The sequence below is a fragment of the Panthera pardus genome, unplaced genomic scaffold (genome assembly GCF_024362965.1).
Source record: "Panthera pardus isolate Hobbes unplaced genomic scaffold, ASM2436296v1 HiC_scaffold_17, whole genome shotgun sequence".
NCBI lineage: Eukaryota > Metazoa > Chordata > Mammalia > Carnivora > Felidae > Panthera > Panthera pardus.
In genome coordinates this window covers 30,989,851-31,008,621 of record NW_026526732.1, presented here as the reverse complement: position 1 = coordinate 31,008,621, position 18,771 = coordinate 30,989,851, and the positions used below count along the sequence as shown (strand labels likewise).

Genomic DNA, 18,771 nt, shown 5'->3' with positions numbered 1-18,771 from the left:
TTAGTGGACACAGATATCTGTTGTGAAGGATCACTTTTTGCTTGTTTGTTTTTAGTTATCAACCCAACACAGACAAATGCTTTCATAAATAGAAAACTGCATGCTTAGGGGCCACATTAATGTCAAATTACTAAAAGTTTCAAAATGCTCCTCTCAATTTCTATACCTATTTCATTGCTGATCAGTACAGTTTACAGACTGGCTTTGGTCCATACATCACATTTTAAGGAGCACTTATCTAACAGATAAATCTCACTAGGTTCCCAGCCTCGGTATCAATTTCTGTATTAATGGAGAGTCTTGGTTCAGAACATATACTGTATATTCTAACCTTACCTACCACCTGAATAATGAGTAATATTATAATCTTACCTGGCACCTAAATAATGGAGCACATTCTAAGGCCAGTGAAGCCCACTGACTCTATCTCATTGTTTTACGTCTTCCGTGGTGAAGTGAATTCCTTGGTCAGAGGAAGGGTGTATGGGCTAATGTGATAGGTCTACGGAGAATGGGGCTTGCTTGCAGCAACATACATCCATTTCCCGGATGAGGCACTTGTAGTGCAACAAATTGTCGACTAATCTACGACGAAAGGGAGTCTGAAGTAATTGACTGGCTTCATACTAGGTATCTTGCTGGTCCCTTGAAAGAAAGCTGCCTCATGAAGACCTTAAAATTGGTCACCATTTATGTGAAATTGACTTTTCAGCCTTGGCACTAATCAGGGGATTACAGCCTTTCCCTTGCCATTTCCTTGGCAAATCAGACCATGTTACACTACAGCTTAAAACCCATCACTTCCTCTAGCACTTGGAAGAAAATCCAAACTCCCTTCTGTGTCTACGAGGCACTGAAGGTTTAAGGCCTGACTTTCTCTCCAATTTCATCTGATGTCACTCTTTCCCTTGATTTGATCAGGATGCTCCATCCACGCTAATGCTTCAGCATAGCAAACTCTTAGCATATCTTGTTCCCTCTGTCCGGAACACTCTCTGAACATCCCTTCCACTCCCATAGCTTTCAGTTAACAGATGAAATGTTACCTCCTAAGAGTCATCACCCCAGTATGACACAGACATTACTTTCCAGTCAAGCCTCGTTTATTTTCTTCACTTATACCTAACCAAGCTACAATTATTTAATATTATTCGAAAATAAGTTAGTACAAATACTGCAGCAAAATGGAAATTCCATTCATCTACAGAGCTTTTTAAATGCTCAGATATTTTTTGAATACTTAGAGTAGGAAGCAAAAGATCAAGAGCCATCCTTAGAGACCCAATAGATAATAAAATACCCAAATGGTTGCATACTCCCAAATCCCCTGAAGTCAGCCCTTGCCTTCATTTTCAAACGGATAGTGGCATTATCATTTTTCACCCACGATTCACACCAATCAGAGACCAGATACCCATGACCCCGCCTTGTGGCCTTTTATTAAATCAGAGCTGCCCATCGGCCTTTTCTGTGGCCAGAGGCTTCTGGCTGCAGCTGAGCTCGGGAGCAGACGCCCGTGACAGCCTGAAGAGTGGGACTCCGGGGGCGCCGCGGGGTTCTGCGCTGCCTGGCGCTCCCCAGGCCGTTACCCGAGTCTCGCTCCCGCGGGCAGCGCCTCTCAGGCCACCCCCGAGAGCTCATCGGACCGCAGCGCGGCCGTTCAAACTGGCGAGTGTGCGCCTCTCGGGGTTCCCGGATTCCAGGGCTACTTGGGCGCAGAGCCGTGAAAGAGTCTCAGTCCCCAGGCGCCCAGCTTTCGAGTGACCGCCCTCCTACGCCCGTCGGCCTGAGCCACCGTTTCTCCTGCTGGGCTCCCCAGCCCTAGCCTGCAGCCGCCCTCGCCCCGGTCCATCCTTCCAGGATCTGACTGCGCCGCGTATAAGCCTCTGAAGTGCTCGGGCTCCCAGGCGGAGTCCTGACCGCAAACCCAAGTTGAGTAAGGAATAGGGAAGGGAGAGACGACAGAAGTGTGACCTAAGCTCCCTGCCTCTATCTCTCTGTCTGTCTGTCTATCTATCCATCCATCCATCCATCCACCCACCCACCCATTCACCCACCCTTCTATCGATCTGTCCATCCATCCTTCCGCTATCATCTCCTGCCGGTGTATTTTAGGACTAGAACTAGAATTCCTTAATGAGAGGTTTATCATGACGTCGTAAATTAACGCGTTTAACTGAAAAAGCGAAAATAGGACTTTTTCAGACAGAAAATGTCTTAGAAAATAAATTTACTTGTTGAGAACTAGTTTTGCTAATTGCGTTAAATGGTGGACCTTGAAGTTGAACGAGCTAACGAGAAAGTTCTAAGGTTTTGACAAAAAAATTAAAGTCCATTTATAATATACTGTATGCCAGGAACAACGTACTCATGTTTAGAGATGAGCTAGAAAGGTACAAAGATCACGCAGTTTTTTCAAAACCTTTTTAGGCGGTCCTCCAGCAAAAGAAGTCTAGCCCAGTAGCACTCCCTGCCCCCAACACCCGGACGTCGCCAAGCCCAAGAGCGGGAGGGGCCTACCTTGGGGGACCAGGAAGGAGGAAGGGAAAGTGGGGAAAGGGGCGGGGGAAAGTGACGGGAGCAGTGAGAGCCGGAAATGAGTGGCTAGCGAGGAGCCCAGGGGCGCCCTGTCCGGCGGCGCTCTAGCCCCCGCGCACTGTCTCTATGTTCCCCCTGCGTCTGGTCTATTTATTGTCGCGGGGAAGAAGCGGCCGCCCAGTACCCGGAACAACAAAGCACGAAAGACGGAGCCCGAGCCTCGGGGGCTCCTAGCAACGGGTCGGGGCGGGAGTTCCATGGAGACTGGGGAGCGCGCCCGCCTCATCATCATCCTTGTCCTCCAGCTTATCCTCCGCGTCCGACGTAACCGGCAGCAGCGCTGCCGCCGCGTTCTCTGCCGCCGCCCCCTCTTCCCACGGTAACCCCGTAGGCGACCCTGGGCGGGGGGAGCGCGGGCGACCGGGCGGCCTGAGCGCCGGGTGCCGGGCATCTGGGTGCCGGGGCTGGCGTGTGCGAGCCGGGCCGTACGGTTGGTGGGGTGTGCGGGGGCGGACGACCCGAGGAGAGGAACTAAGGTGGGAGGAATTGGTCCGGGGGCCGAGGGAGGGTCTACTTCTTAGGAGGACCGGGTGATATTTGGGGAGCTCATCAGGGATAACGGCGTGGGGGGCGGGGCGTCCCTGCCTGCGAGCTTAACCGAGCGGGGTGTAGCAGAAGAAAAGAAGTGTTTTATTTTTCCTGTTAGCCACCCCTGGGAAAGACAGAAGGGAGATTCCCCATCCGTTTCTGTGAAGCCCTCACCCTGGAGAAGAAGAATCGTGCAAAGATGCTAGGGGTCCATTGCTTCCCAAAAAACTTCCAGCGGCCTCTGCCGCGGCGGGAATGCTACCAAATAGCATCTTCCCCGGTTACTGGTGCCGGCAATGCCAACAGCCCCGCTTTATTATTATTATTATTATTATTATTATTATTATTATTATTACCCAAATTAGGTTTGATGAAGGATCCGGAACTGAGGAAGATAAAATGAATTGTGGGCAGAGCTAAGCGAGGATCAGAATTGGGATAAGCGCTTAATGATAGCCCGTAAGAGCCCTAAAAGTAATTTAATTGAGAATGATGGTTTTTAAGACTCCTTCAGCCGCGGTGTGCATCTGCGGGCTCTGTCAGTGTGCTCATTGCAATAAGACTCAGACTGCAGCCAGCCAGTTCACATCTGTGAGCTCTCTGGCTGCGTCTGTCACCTGCAGTTGCAAAGCGACACTGGCAGTTAACCAGCGTGGGCTTCTGTATTTAGGGTTAAGAACAGTGCCTTAAAATTGGCTGTGGGTAAAAAAGAGAGAGAAACAAGCCTGGTGTGATTTTTGTGTGAAGAACCAATTACAGAATCCCTGAGAAAATTGAAAAATAGAAATATAAGGAAAAGATTTAGCAGTCGGAGCGTAATCTGCTGTCTCTTTTAAAGTTTGAGAAAATGGCAGGCCATTCAAATGGAGAATCTGGTTTAAAGAATTATTTGCAGTTTGGTACCTCCAGGTAAATATTTGTCAGCTTATATGATCTCTGTGCTTTACATCACTATTTAGTGGTTTTATACTTTCCCAAATCATTCCAGGTCAGTAAATGAGGTTTCCCTATGGCATACTGAAATGGCCACATATACCTTCAAGAGAATATCATCTTCATGTCCAGTGAGAATAAAGCTCTTTATATAAAGTTGAGGATTAACAATGAAAATAAAACTGATAAATCACAGAAGCAATTATGTCAACCACAGCTTCTGTTTGTCTCAAGCTTTTTTTTTTTTTTTTTGGCTAAGCTGGCTTGTCTTAAGCAAAATGTGTCATCCTTATTCTCAGCCCCCTCTTTTCATACTCTTTGCCTTCAAGATCAGAAACTAATGGTCTGCTAATAAGTGCTCTTGATTGGTTCACTATAGCCAGAATAGCGTTTTTAACACAGGCATTTTCATGGAGTTGGGGTTCAGTATCTCTTGTTAAAGGACTTTCATGGATGTGCAGTTACCTTTAATGGAAAGTATAAACATTGGGAGACTTAGAGTTGCGTTTTAAGATTCTAAGAGGAAAAACCCAAGATTGTCACTTTTAGGTTAATGAATCAAGGATTGTTTAATCTTTTCATAAAGCTCTTCTTCTATGAAGGATATCCTGGGGGAGGACCACACTTGAAGCTGTTGGATGTTGAGTCCCAAGATTTCCATAGTGCACATGAGACTTAAGTGAATTCCCTCAATCACAGGGTTGCCATCACATACTTCACCTAGACCTGTTTGTGGTTCCCTGTCTGTTCCGTGTTTGAGTGGGGGTCAGGCCCTAGCTTCCACCTTTAGTAGCAATCCAAATTCTGTGTTCCCTGCTCTCTACTGTAACATTCCCAGTGTTTGGTGTTGTTTTAGTTCCTATCCTTATTTAATCATGTAACAGTCCAAATGATTTTTTGGGCTATTTGTATTGTTAGCTTCTTACGGAGTTTTCGGTATACATCCTTGGGCTATATATCCTTTTCATTAATGTTACTTTGTTGTATTTTCCTTCTTCTGTATGCCTCCTCTTTATTTGTAGAATTGAAGTGGTCATGTCAGATGTTCTGTATTCATTCTGTTTGTGCAGAACAGCAGGTTAAGAGCCTCATGCTGGGAAATAAAGCATGTAAAAAATATTGTCACTTTTCAGAATTAAAAGATGTTTTATAAGTTCAAGTGGTAGTACTATAATTATAGACACAGTCACTTTTTTAAAGGTTAAAAGTATTGTAGAGCTCACTGTGTTTTTAATTGAGCCTCAGATTTTCATAATTTTTATTCTGAAAACCTTCTTAGTATCAGTCTTTTCTGATCATTTTGCATCTGAATATTTAACTGAAATTACATTTTGCCAAGTTTGAGGGAACAATTTAAGTGATTCCCACAAATTTTTCTTTATGTGGATAATTTTTATATCAAAACTTTTGTGGATATACAGTAGTCCCCTCTTTATCTGTGGTTTTGCTTCCTGTGGGTTCAGTTCCCCCTGGTCAGCCAGGGGCTGGAAGCAGACAATCTTCCTTCTGATGTATGGCCGGAATGTCAGTAGTAGCTTAATATTAGGTTATTAGGTCATAGGGCCTACATCATTCGCCTCATTTCATCTCAACATATATGCATTTTATCATCTCACATCACAAAAAGAAGGGGGAGTAGAGTACAATAAGATATTTTGAGAAAGACCACATTCACATAACTTTTCTTATAGTACATTGTTATAATTGTTCTGTTTTATTACTCTTGTTAATCTCTTACTGTGCCTTATTTAGAAATTACACTTTAACATAGGTATGTATGTACAGAGAAAAACATAGTGTATATAGGGTTTCGTATTACCTGCAGTTTCAGGCATCCACCAGGGGTCTTGGAACATATACTCTACAAATGAGGGGAACTACTATATACGTGTATAGAATGTGCAGAATTTGCTCTAAAGTAGAGCAAATACATATGAAATATGCAACCGAATGTTATTGGAGAATGTTATTTCTTATCATGGACGTGGCACATCACTTACAATAAATATTGTGTAATCTAGTTGAATGGGTGTCAGCATTGTTTTTAGGCAAAGGGAGCCGGTAAGAATCTGGTGATTGAACAGATTTCCTTCCGTTGCATCATTGACCATGTGATGAAATTATTATTGCTTTGAAAAATAAAATTTAAATTGATTTTAGAAGAATTTATAGTAGAATGTTTCCCCCGTGTGTTTAACTGAAGACCTGTAGTGCTTTGAAAATTTAGCTGTGTTGTGACATTTGAATTAAAAAATAAGGATTTCCTGAAACGTACACTCAGATTTGTTACACCTTTTATATGCCTAATGCCGCATCGAGTACGTAAAGCTGGAAGAAAGGTGTTTCTCTTCAGGTGCTTTTTGTGCACTTGTAGATAGCAGAGAAATGGACATACCATGAATACCGAAACACGACACACAAATTTGTATTTTAAATCCCTTGTTACACACTGCCTGGTGCTATTGATGTCCAGATTTCATCATGCCTGATAAAATTAGGACTTTCTGGAGGATCAGGACTATGAGTTGCCATCCTATCGTATGCTAATGTCATGCAGGTGTGTGTACATATTTTGAAGATTAACATGTTAATAAAAGGGTATATTTATTTTCTTTGACTTCGGAGGGTAATCTGGTAGATGAGGGGAACCTTTAATTATCTAATCTAATTAGTAATCTAATTCTTGATGCCTACAATTTCAGTTATTTTGTTTTTTTGTTTTACTGGCTGCAAATTATAAGCAAAAACTTCTCTAACATGATTGGGGATTTTTTTTTTTAAACCAGTTCAAACAGTAAAAATAATGATTTACTGCCTTGAGTAGCTCCAGTATTTGCTCGCATGAATACCACCTTGGGAAATTTCGAAAGGGTGAAAGAGTATATGCGTGTTTGAGGTCTTGCCAGGCTACGTATACAAATTTGACTTTTGTGATACAACCTTTTATTAAGACGAAAGATACGGAGTGTGTGTGTCTGTGTAGTTGTGGAAAAACCAAGATTCTAGAAATAGGTCATTAGTGAAAAAGAATCAGTTTGTATCAGAAGTTATATTCATCTGGTCTTATCGTGTGATTGGTGATAAAACTCAAAATTTGGCTTCGATGGCTTGTTTTGGATGGGACACCTGCTGCTAGGGATCCCATTAAATGTTAAACACACTAAAGTGAGTTCTGGGACAGTTCGGATGGGCCTTCGTGCAGGAATCAATAATGAAACTGTTTAAAATTTCACGAAAAAAAAAAAAAACGTAGCACAAAAGTTTGGCTGGCAACTTCAAGCATGCAGTATTCATTCATCAAGCAAGAGTACTGAAAATCAGATTGTGTACTGAGGACGCTTTTGTCAGGACATGTGTGGATGAGGACTCTTACTGTTTTAATTGTATTTAGCACCACAGAGATCTGCTTATAAACATTGGTCCGTGGTATGTTTTTTTGTTTTGTTTTGTTTTATGTCTGTTTATTTTTGAGCGAGCGAGAGAGACAGAGCAGAGCTTGAGCAGGGAAGGGGCAGAAAGAGAGAGAGGGAGAAACGGAATCGGAAGCAGGCTCCAGGCTCTGAGCTGTCAGCACAGAGCCTGATGCATGACTTGAACCCACAGACTATGAGATCATGACCTGAGCTGAAGTTGGACGCTTAACTGGCTGAGGCACCCAGGTGCCCCTGTTTTTGGTTTTTAACTCCCTCGATGAGAATGCATAAAATTTTAAAAGAAGTAAAAATTTGTTTTTGTTAATTAAATAGTTCCAAAGAATCAGGTGCGAGCCTTCTTTTGTTGATAAATTACAGGTATTTTCATTGTGAGGCAGAACAATTTTAGTCAAAATCAGTTATACTGTTTTCTTAGGATTAGTCTTAATATAGCACTTAACAGTATGGAATCAGGATACAGGCTGTCTGTGTTCAATACAGTGGCTGTGCTGCTTTTTGATGATATGGCCTGAGTAATTTATTTCACTGCCTTGATTCCCCAGTTGTTTCAACTACAGTATGGGACTAATCCCAGTACGACCCTGTAGGATTGCTGTGAGAATTAAGTGAAAAGCATTTGGAACAATGCTCAGCATAATTAGGTGAAAAAATATTCCCTGATGCTAACAGCATTGGTACTAGGCAGCACATGAAAGGTGAACCAGCTATATAGTTTGTGTCCTTCATATGGAGGCTTTCTCTTGAAGCACTGGAATTCTTGATGTGTGATTACCGACTTAGACTCATCCCTGCTGTTAGGTTCCGGGGGGAGGGAAGCACTTTTGTTTTAATTTTGAATTATCACACAGGCATCTGGTTAGCACTTACGGCAGATGGACTAAGTAAAAAGAGACATCTCTGTTTCTTGGGAAAGGAAGGCCAACAAAGCCTGATCTGGCACCACGTTGCAGCTATTGAAATGCTATTACCCTGTGGACTTGACCACTTGTTTTGCTGTATGGTGCTTCTGAATAAAAGCAATAGACCCTGATGGTTTTATTTAGCAGAATTCCTCTTTCTTTAGAGGATACTATTTTTGCTTGTATAACCTTAAATGGTGATAAACTTGAAACTTGTTGGTGTCTTTGTCAGGCCATTTAACTTGTGTTTTCTGTTATCACTATAAATGTCCTACATTGTAGCTTTCTTGTAATTTTAGAAGTAGCTGAGACTGCTGCTCTGCTCCAGTAATTCAAGTGACTCAAGGATGACCGCATAGAACTGGAAAATTATTTGTTTATGGTAAGGCTAACACCAGATACTGAGGCTTACCTAAGCAGGGGAATAGCTTGATAATTGTAGTTTTGTTTAGGCTGTTATTAAAATGGTTAACTTTTTAAAGTGAAGTACAAATGTTTTAGTTTAGTTAGAAGGACATTTGAAACTGCTGACTAGAAAATAAATGTTTCTGCTTAAATACAGTGAATTGCAAACTGTTCTTTTCTGTTTTGGCTGACATCCAGGTCTTGGTTTTTAGTTGAAATAATGTTTTCATGAAAGGTATATTACAGAAGTTTATATGAAACGTGCTATTAAAAATATGTTTTGCTTTAAACGTACAGGGGTCGAGTTTTATAACCCTTCCATATTGTGCTGTTTTGTTTTAGTTGCTTTTTATACTATTTCTCCCCTAAGAAGATTGGCGTATATGCTTGTATGTAGAGATGTGACTTTTGTTTTCCTGTTTAAGGAGAGGGAAGTTTAGTTGATGTTCTTGATTTAGTTGAGTAGTCATTTCGTTGACTAGATTGATATAGTATTGATATAATATTGTTAACATTATTCCTATAGCCATCATGGATTCTGGGTCTGAAAAATATTGAGATAAGCAAAGAAATGATCATGGCTATTTCACTGATACCTATATCCATATGTATCTATATATATCTCTGTAGATATCTATATCCATAGATATATATCCATAGATATATCTATAGAGATATAGATATATAGTTTATACATACACACCTCCATATATCCTTTTAGATATTCTAAGGACTATAGTGGGAGATTTTTACGAAAACAGGTCTCCAAGGTGTTAATATTGTCCAGAATAAAAGCCCGTTTTGAAATAAAGGTCTGACTGACACATTGTTAAATGTTCCCTAGTGTTCTTTCCACCACACTTTTTCAGGGACAGGTGTTGCTGACCTTGAGATATAAAGATAATAAAGCTGATGTGTAGTCTAAAAGCACAAATACGAAGATGGGAATTTGGTTTTTGACTATGGGCACCATTTATAGAACCCATCGTTGTTTGAACCTCAGCTAACATTCCTGGTAAACCTGAACCTTCTGTGGAATAAGAACCACCCCAGTCCTTGTAAATTGCTGCAGAGCCTCTTTCAAGGTGCAGAGCCTTTTCTTTTCCTTACCAGCTGATGGCTACAGTGAGCTTCTTGGCTGTCTCCAGTTATTCGTATGCGTGTGTAACCCGGTGAAGTTGTGATGAGCATCCTTTAATTGCACGGCTTGACCATATATATCCCAGAATCTCTGCTGGGGGCAGGTTAGGGTAGATGTGGATGGTACAACCTTCCTGAAGGCATAGTCACCAGTTCATGAGACCTGCCTCAGCACAACGTTGGTATGCTAATCTCAAAGGTACACTAGATTTCTTAACCCAGTTCTTTCCTCCTTTTTTGGTGATGGTGGCAGTTAAGGTATGTGACACAGCTGAACAGTTTATGATTGACGAAAAGCCACGCAAATAACTCTTTTATCATCTCAGCAGCATACTGCTAGTGTGAATCCTTAGGTTAGTAAAGCTGAGAAAACCTTTGGCTGGCCAGTGATCTTGAAAATTCTCCTTCAGTGCATAGTACAGTACCACTTGGATAATTGTTTAATTTGTGTGTCTATTAAGAATGTGTGTCTATTAAGAATGTGTGCCTTTTAATTTACTCTTTCTAGGCTTTTTGTTTGGGGCCGATTAAATTGGAAGAGTTTCAAATGTCTGAAGCTACATTCTTAATTCGTCTTGTGTTACATCCTCACTCTTACTTTGTAAAGAGTGGAATGATGGCTTTATTATCATATTCATTTAATTGCGCGACTGGTAGGCTGGAGGCAGCTGACCTGTTGGCTGGTCTGTGACCAGCTACCATGGAATGAACTTTGGGTATGGATGGTTTAGGGCTCACAGGACTCCTGGGGTTAAAATGGAGAACGTAACCCTTAGGAGAAAGGAAAGGGAATATATACATCAAAAACGTTAAGGATCTGTATGGGTGTTTTAATTAAAATAATTCTTTCTTTACATCAGAAACATACTTCTGTATTTGTAAAAGCTCCTGAAACACAGTTGCCCTTCAGGATTTGGGGGTCTAAACTGAAACCAATAATAACTTGTTAGGTGTGTGAACACTAAGCAGAACATACCAGTAAGTTAAATAAGGGACATAATAGATGCTGTTAGAGAACTTGAGTGGTTTGGGGCTACTAAGATTCTTACCTGTTACAGTGAAAAATGTCTGCCCTTCCTACTTACTCCCCAACCCCACAATTCGGTTTTTCACTTGTTCTTGAAGTATTCATCTAATTTAGCAACTATTTGTTGAGTTGATGACCAAGTGCCAGCTAAGCCAAATTCTAAAGGTTACACATTTATATTAAACAGCTCTCTTCAAGGCGTGTGGTGCCTATAGCACACGGTCATCATGCAGACGGTACCTCTGCGGTACCCTCTGCTCGGAGAGCTCCTCTTAGTGTTTCGTGACTGGTTCCTTCTTATCCTACAAGATCGCACGTTAAGAATAATTTTTCGTCTCTGAGGAACTTAAGAGGCCTGCCTGCATCATTCCTCCTAGAGTTTCTGTTGTGTCCTCTTATTCCCTTCACAACATAGATCACATTTTCTTAATTATTTTAATTGCTTATCTGTTCATTGTCAGATTCTTCCGCCGGAATACAGCTGCCGTGAAGTTTCCTCCCCTGACCGTTGTTCTGAGCTGTATTCCCAGTGTCCAGCTACAGTGCTTGGTTCGTATCCGTTGTGTATTCAATGAGTCTAACCACAAGTAAGAGTCTGTTAGTGAAGCAATGAGGAAAGGGCATCCTAGGCAAATTTAAAATTAAGAAAAGGTCTGCTGGAGGAGAAATAGTGAATAGCTGAGATTGTTAAGGTGTGTTGGAAGTGGAAGAAGATTAGGTCACAAAAGGTAAATTGGAGGCTCGAAGCTCACTGCATTCCAAGCCAAGCAAGTTAGATTCCATGTGTCCCTGCAAGAGAGCCAGACTTTTCTTCAAGCAGGGGTGTGGCACAGTTAGGAAGAGAGCTTATTTGTTGGACGGACTAGATTGCGGATACCGCAAGCAAAGTTCCATTAGAAGGCCGTGGTCATAAGGACATGTGAAAGCCTAAAATAAAATGTCGATGCTTCGGATGCAGAAAAGAAGCAAAGTGAAAAGTTAACTGGGTATAAGAGAAAGAGAAGAGCTGAAGGATGATTGATTCTGAAATTTCTGATTCAGGTGTTGAGTGTTGGAGGGTGGCTTCATCAACTGAAATTAAGAATTAAGAGACCACAAGTATTTCTGAGGGGATTAACTGATTTTGGATATGTTGGTTTAAGTTAATGAACATACCGCACAGCCAGTGAAGAAAATGGATTCAGATCTCTGATAGGTTAGGATTGATGTAGGAGTCATAAACTCAGAGATAACAGTTGAAGCTTGGAAAGCTTATAGAAGAAAAGGTTTATAACCTTCAGGGCTCTTAAATTCATCGAGAATATGAAAAACAAATGGCCTCCTCAGGTACACTTCCAAATTTGTGTGTGCACAATTTCAGGGGTTCCTCACCTCTGGAACCTATTGTTGAGCTTTTCAGGAACTGTCCTGGGATTCAGTGAGGAACTTCCAATTTGCGGAGCAGAAGAGTATTGTAGATGGGAGGAGAACCTAGGGAAAGGTGCCTCAGAAGCCAAAACTAGGGGTGGTGAGGGAGAATTTTGAGAGTCAGGAGTGCCCCGTGCTTTGTGCTCTGGAGAGGTCCATCAGGAGGGAGTTTCAACTGCGACATCAGATTCAGCAGTGAGCCGCTCGTTCCTAAACATTTCATACCATGCAGAGGCACAGGGCAGAGTGTGACAGTTTCATGCATGAATCAAGTTAAGGAAACAACGCATGGTAAACAGACTACAGAAGTCTTGATGTTCTCTAATGATAAACAGGCCTAAAATGAGAATAGAGTCCATTTTAAGGACCTGCCGAAAGGGAAATTCCATTATTTTGATGACCTGTTGTGGTGTTGCAGCCCAGTGGTTCTCAGCTGGCTGCCCACTAGAAACAACTTGGCAATGTTTTTAAAAATTAGGGCCCCCATGAAGGTTAGTTAATCAGTATCTCTGGGGGTTGAGATTTTGGTAGTTGTTATTTTGTTTTATCTTTTACTTAGTAGTTAAGAGCTAGTGTTGCAGTCAGAAAACTTCATTATCATTCCTGATTTATGTTCTATGTAAGAATACTTTCTTTTACTTGTATGTTATCTAATTACTCAGTTTACTGTTGTGCTGTTTTAAAATATTTTGTCTTTCTCGCAGACCTTAATTTCCAGTTTAAAAAACGTGACTCAGCCCTCAGTCAATTAAAGATCTGACAGTTCTGAGTAAATTAAGACGTTCTTAATGGTGCTTACATGTGGAAAGATATTCATTCTGTAACCCTGTTTGCTTTTATTTAAGTATGTTACTTTTTTACTAAATAGTAAAAACTGCTTTTTACCTAGAAAAGTTTGAACTCTGTATTACTATTTTCCAGCTAGCTGATTTATTTCATAATTCTACCTTCCTTTTCTTAAAATGGCACTCATACATGACATAGACCTTAAACAGGTTGTCTACACTAGAGCACACATTTTATACGAAGGGTAAGCCTGTAAAAGCAGTTGAAAGGAAACCATCAAAATAGAAAATTTCTCATGTTGTATTCTACCTTGGGGTGCTTTCTCTTGATTAAATTCTTGGTGAGCTGTCGGCATTCAAGTTTGAACCGTGCATTCACATCCCTGACATAAAAATCAGAATACAGAATACGGAGAACTTTGAACTTTATGGGTGTCAACCCTGACACCAACCAGAAGGTCAAAGAGGGGTTGTTCAGCTTACTAGCCGCCTAGGGAGTTAATATTTACACTACCAAGAAAATTATAATCTTTTTAAAATTATGTGGTTTTATTAGCTTATTAGTGGCTTAATTAGTTTCACAAAGTGTGGTTACTTATGAGTAAGTTAGGACAAATATCAAGATTCTCTATAAAGTGACAGACGTAACTAGTTTTTGAAATGATGGCTCACAATATGGGAGAATACGACATATAAGACTGGGGAGAAAACCTGTGCCATACACTTGAAATGAACAGAGTAGATTTACACTTTAAGCGAAATGAACATGATACACAGTTTTGTTGCAGTTTAGTTTCCAAATCTGTTGTACCTCTAATTTTCCTGTGTTTGCAGGTACCTAGCTGAGTAAAAGCAAAATATATATTTTGCAATATGTAATAGACTTGGTCAGATTCTTTTTCCCTCTCTCTCCTTGTTCCCCTTCTCCCCTAACCCCAACCCCCCCCCCCAAAAAAAAAAAAAACTCTGCATAATAAGCTCTTGGTTTGAAATGGTTTTATTATTGAGGATTTTTTTTTTTTTAACGTTTATTTATTTTTGAGACAGAGAGAGACAGAGCATGAACAGGGGAGGGTCAGAGAGAGGGAGACACAGAATCTGAAACAGGCTCCAGGCTCCGAGCTGTCAACACAGAGCCCGACGCGGGGCTCGAACTCATGGACCGTGAGATCATGACCTGAGCCGAAGTCGGACGCTTAACCGACCGAGCCACCCAGGCGCCCCTATTACTGAGGATTTTTAAAAAAATCACTGTTAAATCTATTTTTTTATAATACTAAACAGACACATCAAAATTCTTTATTTTTCCACTTGCTTTTTTCTTTTTTTCTTTTTCCTTTTATTCTTTGTCCTTTTTAGAGTTTATTTATTTTGAGAGAGAGAGACAGAAAAAAGAGAGAGAGAGAGAGAGAGAGAGAGAGAGAGAGAGAGAGATCCAGAGTGGGGGAGGGGCAGAGAAAGAAGGGGAGAGAGAGAGGATCCCAAGCAGACTCTGCACTGTCAGTGCAGAGCCCGACTTGAGGCTCCAGCTCACAAACCACAGGATCATGATCTAGGCTGAAATTAAGAGTCAGACACTTAACCGACTGAGCCACCCAAGCACCCCCAACCCCACTTTTTTTTTTTTTAAAGAGAGAGAAAGCAGAGGAGAGGGGCAGAGGAGCCTGACATGGGACTCAATTCCATGACCCTGAGCTCATGACCCGAGCTGAAATCAAGAGCCTGACTCTCAACTCACTGACACCCCGGTGCCCCTCTACCCCTTGCTTTTAGACTTGAAAGAACATGATTTGTTTTTGTTTTTGTTTTCCAAAGCTTGAGGACCACAGCAGATAACTGGAAATCCTTTCCAGTTTTGAACACTTCTGTATTCATGGAAGATAAAGAAAGGAGATAATAATAACAATGAGAATTGCTAAGTTTGAATGCTTACCAACTGTTAGTACTGCACTGTGTTTTGCATGAAATTTCAATTTTTGCAACACTCCAGGATAGGTCCTATTACCTGCCTTATTTAATAGATGAGGACATTTAGGCACAAAGGCATTAAATAACTTACCTAGGGTCACACAGCTGATAAATGGTAGGGTCTTGGTTTAACCCAAGTGATCTATTCCAGAGTCTGAGCTCTGAAACCTCTGTGTGTGTGTGTGTGTGTGTGTGTGTGTGTGTGTGTGTGTACTGCTTTTTAATCTCAAGCTAACAGTTAAGCTCTTCCAGACATTTTATTGAATGTGTTTAGTGTCTTGGGAACTATGCTAAGGTTTGGGTGTAAAAATAAGTAAGATTTGATTATGTACTTGAGGAGTTTATTGTCTACCAGGGAGACATAAATAAATACGAAATTTTACTATAGTGTGGGGAAATCCTGTGATAGTGGTTTGCATAGCAACATGGTACTGGGACTCAGAATAGGGACACCCTGGCTCAGTCTTAGGGATCGGATGTCTCAGTTCCTTTGATTTCTTATTTTATCCGTCGTGGTTTTAATTACCTTCTCTACTCAGGTTTTCAGATTTTTACCTCTAATCTGGACCTGTCCTGAGTGATGGACTCTTACCTAATTGTCTGCTCTGTACCTCCCTATGGATGTCTTCTAAGTTCCTTCAACTCAGCATTCCCCAAACAGAATCCTCACCATCGCTCCTTGTCCTGTCTGCTCTGCAGCTTGCTCTCCTTCCAGTGTTTCTGTAAATAGTATGTTAGGCAACAAACCTGGAGTCATCCTCCACCCCCTTTTCTTCTTTCTGTATCAGCCACAAAGCTGTGTTCAGTCATCTCCTAGAAATGTCACTCTTCTGTCTACTTCTTTGCATCTTCATCCACCCTGTCTCCACTGCTTCCCTCTCTCACCAGGACTGCTGCACTGGACCCTGACTGAGTTTCCTGCCCGTTCTTATCATCCAGTCCATTCTTCCATTACAGAAGTGCCGGGGATATATTTTTAAAAAGCAAATACTTCATGTCATTTCTTGCTTCTCTTTTAGTTCATTGCTCTCGGGATGAATGTGAGAATGTGAAAATCCTTAACGTAGTCTGGAAGGCATGACCCCTCTGTGCATCTCCAGCCTGGTCTTGCGCCACTCTTTCCACTTGAGCTGTGCTGGCCCTTCTTCAGGTCGGAATAGTTTGTACTCTTCACCTTGGAGCTGAGAACACCTGCATTCCCTCTACCAGGTCTTGCTCAGGGCTGGATCCCCACCCCCCCCCCCCCCCCCCCCGCCCCCAGCATGAGGCCTAATGCTTAGATTTCCAATTCATTTCTACAGAATTGATTGAATGAAGGGGATGCTGAGCTATAGAACAAATAGGAGTGAGACAGGTGAAGAATTTTAGCGAAGGAATAGCATAAGCCGGCAAAAGATTAATATTCTTTAACATATAAAAGCTTGTATAAAGCAGTAAGAAATCTCAGAAGGAAAATGAACACAGAATCGGAGACAGTTAACAGAATAAATACAAGTGGTAGTATTTTAAAAGTGCACTCTTATCAGTATTCAAGGAATTTCACCCTCACCAGTTAATTCACTATTGGTTTTTCTTGTATCTCAGATTGTCAAAGACCTTTTCAGAATACTTTGTTGGCGAGCTATGACAGAATATACATGTGATCTCAGTCTTGTTTAATATGCAGATAAATGTAAGGATTCAGCAGCCTAAAAACATGTGCCTTTTTGAGCATGGGGGAGGGGGGACCTTAGTAATTATAACTGTGGTAGGACTTGTTTTTCTTTGAGTATTTTGTATGTGATTGGAAAATGACGTGGTATCTTCCTTAAAATCCTGCATTAAGGCCATTTATTTGAAATACTAAGAAAGCTATCCAAAGTAAATTTTGTTCTTCATAAGGAATTGGTACACTCAATTTCTCATCTTTTGAGTTTGAATCCGCAAATTTCAAGTTATATTCAGTAAAATATACTTATTTTCTTGTTATCCACAGTAATATATTAGTTGATGTTAGCATTGACTAATATGGCATTAATTGGGCACATTATGATTTGGGAGGTGTTCATTAATTTCTCAAAACAAATCATGTGATGAGTAAATGGTGTATGCATTTTGCAAATAAGTGTAGGAACGTTCAGAGCCAGCCCACTTTCACAAAGCTTCCACTAGGATCCAAGTTCTCTTACTTTATTTCTGAGAGAGAGAGAGAGAGAGCCTCTGCTCAAGCACTGGGGAGGGGCAGAGGGAGAGAGAGAATCTTAAGCAAGCTCCATGCTCAGCGTGGAGCCCAACCCGGGGCTTGATCTCAAAACCTTAGATCGTGACCTGAGCTGAAATCAAGAGTCGGACACTTAACCAACTGAGCCACCCAGGCACCCCCAAGTTCTCTTATTTCATAGATAGATTTTAGTACATGATGAAATAGTGAAATTCTTAAGTGGGCTACTATTTAAACATTATTAATATGAGGTAGATATTAGATTATTCTTAAATTGCAAAAATACTTTGTTTTGTTTTAACTGGAACTTTTTCTTTGAGTGTAAACCATTGATTTGCCTTTCATTAAGCACACATTCAGAAAATCATCAAGTTAAATTAAGTTTTCCTCCATTATTTTTTAGGCACCATTACAAATATTTTTACTGACTGAAACATAAAAATTTTCCTTACTATTTTTTTTAAATAGTTGCTGGCAACCCACCACTTTGTTAATTAATTTCCATAAAAACAGTATTTTTGTAGTTTTCTTAATACAGATTTAAAAAATCGTAACAGTTCATTTTGATGCAAGGTATTTACATGAATGCTACCAGCTTGCTGGTCTTCAGAATTGTTATTTAGACTGAGTCATAGTAGGTGGAGGCAAAAGTAATGAAGATACTTTAACTTTCTGTTTAACTCAATGTAATCATGGTTTGTATATCAAGTACTTTTTGCTTTATACTTAAATACTTACTTGTTGAATGTTTTATGTAATATGGATGGCATAATATATAAGCTTTTCCTTTGGAAAGTACAAGGGTTTTTTTTAGGCCAGGCGTCCTGTTAGTAAAATTTTCTTTCTGTGGCTAGAATGCAAAAATGCCAGCCCTAAGGATGGGTCCCGGAAGTGCACCAGGTGACAGAATGATAGAATGTCACCCTGCCACACGGGTTCAAGGTTTGCAGCTTCGTCCATGTGCCTGTGCTGTTGCCCTGTAGTGCTGCCAGTTGTCTCCCTCCACCTGCCCCTTTGAACATAAACGCGTATTGAAGGCAAAGCGGGAAGTTGAGAATTGGGATGTTAATTTAACTAAACTGACACAGTAGCTCTAGAACTGAAATAAAAATTTAGTGTATAATGCCTAGTTTGTCAGTAGCCTGTCTTCATCTAAGATGTTAGAATCTGGGATTTGAGAATTGGGTGGGACCTTAGAAACCATCTAGTCTCATCTTATACTCAATCAAAGACTCATTCTATAACATTCTTAACTGTTGGTTAATTCTCTAGCCACACCTTCCCCCCCCCCCCCCCGCCTCCTTTTGTGACACTTCTCTTCTGTGGAGTCCCCTGCTTTGCAGTGGTATTTGTTTATCAGTGTGGCTTCATGAGATCTGCTTCCATGTGACTTTAACTGGTTCTGTCAGTTTCCTTTTTATTCAGATATTTGAGAACAACTGCTATC

The 18,771-nt window shown here is 41.0% G+C and overlaps 1 protein-coding gene across 8 annotated transcripts in view; it reads left to right on the top strand.

The window, feature by feature from the left end:
• The first annotated feature begins 1,481 nt into the window (after nucleotides 1-1,481).
• The window catches only part of TBPL1 (TATA-box binding protein like 1), a 36,795-nt gene continuing 19,505 nt past the window's right edge, over nucleotides 1,482-18,771 (top strand). The window contains exons 1-3 of one of the 8 annotated variants that reach the window (XM_053904472.1): nucleotides 1,482-1,931; nucleotides 8,692-8,774; nucleotides 11,426-11,513. The gene's annotated coding sequence lies outside the window, so the exon portion shown is untranslated. Of the gene's footprint in view, nucleotides 1,937-2,566; nucleotides 2,918-8,691; nucleotides 8,775-11,425; nucleotides 11,514-18,771 lie in introns of those variants that run through there. The other 7 variants (XM_053904471.1, XM_053904470.1, XM_053904469.1 and 4 more) reach the window with 7 other exon arrangements.